The 5,000-nt window shown below is 44.7% G+C and overlaps 1 protein-coding gene across 6 annotated transcripts in view; it reads right to left on the reverse strand.

Annotated features, from left to right (window-relative positions):
* Nucleotides 1–5,000, reverse strand: part of ADCY5 (adenylate cyclase 5) — a 383,952-nt gene that overhangs the window by 99,570 nt on the left and 279,382 nt on the right. The window lies entirely within an intron of this gene.

The following is a 5,000-nucleotide window of genomic DNA, read 5'->3' on the forward strand; positions in this document are numbered from 1 at the left end:
TACAAGAGGCCTTGGAGGTGGACATTCCTGGATTTGAATCTCTGCCCAGCTACAAACTATCATCCTGGTCAGTGTCTCGCAGGAATGTGATTCATCATTGTGTGTGCTGTCCTTCAGATGGGGTGAAACTGGGCATCCTATCTACTGGCAGAAGTTGGTGTATGTCAGTCAGAGAAGATCCCATGGTGTCCTTCACGAGAGTTGGTGAGCTATCGCCGGCACCCTGAAACAAATTGCAAATTCCTGCTCTAACCTCCAGGGGACACTGCATCAGGGGCACAACCTGGTGAAATATCAGATAAACAATGAAGGATTTGATGAAAAATAATGCGACATGCGGCTATGTGACGTATATGAAAGAAGAAGGTCGATTAGAGGATAAATGTTTTCCGTGGGGTGGAGGATGATGGCCGGTAGAAGCAAAGCATCCACATGAAAGATGAAAATAATGTGTTAGGGTTCCACTAATGCTTGTTAAGTAAACTGCTGCTGCCATATGTTGGGGGCAATGTGTGTTTGTTGTGCCTGCCCAGCTACTCCTACTGTGTGTGCACAGTGGCATGTTCGAACGTGGACAGCATAGCTTTGAAGGTCTCTGTGATTCTTCATATCACACGTACAAGCTGTCCCATTAATGCTGAAGCAAAAAAAAAGGATTGCTTATCACTCTATTGTTGCTGTATTTAGACGCAACATTTTAATACTATGGAAACACCAACTTTTCCAATTTAATACGTCTGTACACATGACCGGCTTTCATTGCGGTCACTTGTGCCCATCTCTAAAACTCCTCGAAAACATGTACAAGTTGGCATGTGGAATGGTCAGAGAGCATTTGTGATCCCTTATTGATGTTCACTGATGGTGGAAGGCTTTTCATGATACACCAATGATTAAAGTTGACCCTATAGTTAAAGGGTAGATTGGTGGTAGAGTGGGTAAACACGTGTTACTTAGCCAGCACTGATCTGGATTCGGTTCCCATGGCTCCTCATAGGAAATTTTTGCACCCTACGACAAAGTAACGATCTGCCCAGGATTGGTTCCGAGTCAGGGAAATGTTTACGACTTCTCATGGTTTCCCTGATGCCCCATCAAGAGTTACTGGCATCCACTACCACCACCATCACAGATAAGAGTCAAGTAATGGAAGATGAGGGGAATAGCATGGCCACGTAATCAACCCACCATGACCTCTGCAGCATCGAGATAAACCCATAATTAAGGTAGTTGACTTTGAGGGAGTCATGCTCCCCCAAATGCTGCAGTTATGATGGTTTATCTCGCCATTGAGTTGCAATGTATGCGCATGAGAATATGGGAGCTGGTCAAGAAACATCATCTCGTTCGAGCCTTTCGGGCAAGGTACCACCAACATGCAACACAATCTTCAGGCTAACCCTGACATCAAACCGTTTCACTTCTACCTGTGAGGTCATCTTAAAACAATGGACAACCAACAAATCCCACCAATCACCAGCGGACTTCAACAGGGGATCAAAACCTCGATCCAGGCCATTTCACAGGAGAACATCCAACATGTTATGGGTGAGATTGAACAATAGATACATGAACAATGGAATTGAGAGTGGTCATTTGGAGGGTTTTTGTTTATTTTTTATACAGTGTCGAGGCTCGTGGAAGAACTATGACAAAAGACGGATCGAGACATAGCAGAACAAAGGGAAGAGGAGAAATAGAAAGGGGGGTTGATGGGGGAAGAAGATCAACAGCAGGATTGAGGTAGAAAATAGAGGAAGATTTAGAGAAATAGGGGATGTGGGGAAGAATGAAGACAAATGGAGGACACAGGGGAGTGAATGAGCAATGCATATAGCTGCAAATTCTCAGGAAGGAAAAACTGGAAGCTTTCAAGGTGAGCTTGGGGTGAGTTCATAGGGGTAGAAAATATGGTTGTGGATGGGGGTGAACAGCTGCCTTGAAGACTTGGAGGGAAGAATTCGATTGAAGAGAATGTGGAAGTTGGTTCTACCGGTGGGGAAAACAAAGAATGACTTAGTGGAGGTGAGCAGTGATTTTGGATTTTGGGAGTTTCACCAGAAAGGGGTTGGAGATTGGCTGTGTGCGCCCTGTGCAAATCAATGGTACTGATCATGTAGCATGTCCAAAAAAAAAACAACAACAGCTTGTCCAAGGTGGAGATACCTGGGAGGGGGTTGGGGGAAGCATGGAAAAAGCAGAGGGTGCAAGACCAGAAATGAGGCAGTAGAATTCAGAGAGACCACCGTCGTGTCTGCGATGTGAACGTAATCGGCCTCGAGGCAGAAACACAACTTCATCATGGGAGAATCCAATAATCTTGAAGACTTTGGTTTCTATGGTGTCAAACTGAGCAGGTGTGAGGCAGGAACATCAGCCCGGAAGGCAGACGTACTCATCAAGCTATGGATGAAGGCCTTATAGGGAGATAAAAGTTCAGGTGTGCCAAGGAAAGACATTGTACGATGGAGGATGCCTCGACTGGCTTTAGAGGCCAACTTTGAAATGTGGTTTCCCAAGAATGATCATGCCTGAAAGTGAAGCCCAAAATTTTGAGTGACTGAACTTCTCAAGAGGATTCTTCAAGAAAGTAGACGGGAGAGTTTGCCAGATGTTCCTTTTGGAGAGACAATGAGAGAGCGTGAGATTTGTTAGTGTTTAAATACATATTCCGAGTGTTAACCAGCTCGTGGTACCACAAAGGTCTGCAGAGAGAGAAGAGGTTGCTGCCTGACTATCTGAAGGATAAGTGATGTTATGGCAGAGAGTGGAGTCATGAGCAATGAGGTAATGTGGATTTTCCAATGACAGAAAGATCGTTTGTTAAGATTAGGAATGGGCCCGGGCCCAGAACACTGCCTTGGGGTACTCCAGCCTTGACAGGGAGAGGAGAGGAAAGGATTCCGTTGAGACCCAAATGTTGGCTGCAAGAGTATAAGAAGTCAGTAACCCAAGAGTGGAGTTGACCTTGGATGCCATAGGCAGAGAGTTTGGAGAGCAAGGCAGGATGCCAGACTGTGTTGAATGCTCGAGACAAGTCGAGAGAGATGGCCCTGATCTCATGTCTGACATTGAGGGCTTCTATCCAATGTTGGGAGAGCAGAACAACATGTCCAAAGTAGATTGATATGGTTTGAATCCGAACTGATGATCTGAGATCAGGCTGTTGGAGAAAATGAAGAATTTGATGTCGACTGTGATGATGGACTCCATGACATTGCTGATGATTGTAAGAAAGCTGATGGGTCCCCAGTTAAGGAGATCAGAATTTTCACCTTGTTTATGTAATGCATTAATGTTGGCTGACTTCCAAGAAGATAGAAGATGACCTCAGACAAACGGTAAGGTGAACAGAGCAGAATGAGGATGTGCAAGAACAGAATAGCAGGTTTTTAGGGCACGTGATCTGCTGCCATCTGGCCAGTTGCAGAATCAAAATCGAGGTTTGTCAGAAACTTCTCCACCTTCACAGGTGCAAAAGACACAGAGTCCAGGAGCAGTTGGGTGTGACTGAGTCGGGTGGGTACAGAGAGCGAGGGGTTGGGAACACAATACTTTGAAGCAAACACAGAATTGAGGCGTTCAGTCTTCTCACGAGTGGAGTTCGCTGTGGTGACATTTGATGTCATAATTATCATTAAAACATTTGAAGTGAGTAGTCACAACTATGGTGAAAATTTCGTCTCAAATCTGACAAGACGAAGGTTCTGTGCGGACAAACAGACAGACAGACAAACAAACAAACGAACGGACACAAATGCAATACCCTCTTCCTCGGCAAGGGTCATAAAAATATCCGAACACTGTTCGTAAAGAAGCCTCATCCAACTCCTGTGTGCAGGATATCTCAAAAAGTTGTGAACGTATTCGGGTGAAATTTTGTGGGCAGGTTGCATGTGTGACAAGGACGAACTGGTTCGACTTTGGTGAAGATCCGGAAACGGATCCGACTTCTAGAATTTTTTTTAACTCATTCTTCACCATTGAGAGATGGGGCTAAACTAATATAGAGCACGACATCTCAAAAAGTTGTGGACGGATTCGGATGAAACGTTGTGGACAGGTTGGGTGTGTGCCAAGGAAGAATTCATTCGATTTTGGTGAAGATCCGGATCCAGATCTGGATATGAGGTTTATTTAACTCTTAAAGAGATTCTTCACCATTGAGAAATAGGGCCAAAAACGATATACAGCATGATGTTTCAAAAATATATTGTGCCCGATATGTTCTCGTGGATCAGGCATTGCGTGGCGGAGGTATGCGCTCCACCAAGTGCCCTTCTAGTTCTATTTATTTTTTAAAAACCTACTATTAGGTCAAAAGTAATAAACTATTGTACTTTTAATACATTCAGCATGTTGTTCTTCGCAAATGCATGCATGACTCGGATTCATTTCTGAAAAAGGCCTTTGGTTGCATTATTAGTGAGGAGCAGCTGCGCCGCTGATGGAGTGCGTTCGGGAGGAATTATTAATTTGCTCAGGGTGCTGGGGAATGACACTGGGGATCCTTATCGTCTACACACCAGTCAGCAGACGGGTTGCCCAGTTATAACGACCAACCGAGGGAAGGAGCACACATTGATGAATGGCCCTGCCTGAGAAACACCAGGATGGCAGTTATAGCTGGGTGGGGGGTTCACACCCAGACTAGATGGCTCATCGGCGAGTGGGCATACCTCTCGGCTCTCCTGATAGTCAATTCAGTGTGTTTAATCCATGTGTTCGAATGGGATGAGTAACTTTACTACTTTTACTTCAATGTACATCAATTGTCACCGAAAATATACAACTCCATTATTTACTGGTAATTAATTGTTTCTGCCATGTTGACACACAGTAACTAAATAGAACACATTCACGACCATGGTGGTTGCATCCATTCCCAGAGTGGACATTTTTAGAGGACTTTTGCTTTGGATTCTCACAGCCTCGGCCTGCAGGCTTGGATCAGCATGTACAAGTGAAAAAAGCAAATGGCAAGGGCACAATCGTATGGG

The sequence above is a fragment of the Eptatretus burgeri genome, chromosome 3, assembly GCF_056783735.1.
Source record: "Eptatretus burgeri isolate ZD-2024b chromosome 3, Ebu_testis_v1, whole genome shotgun sequence".
Taxonomy (NCBI): domain Eukaryota; kingdom Metazoa; phylum Chordata; class Myxini; order Myxiniformes; family Myxinidae; genus Eptatretus; species Eptatretus burgeri.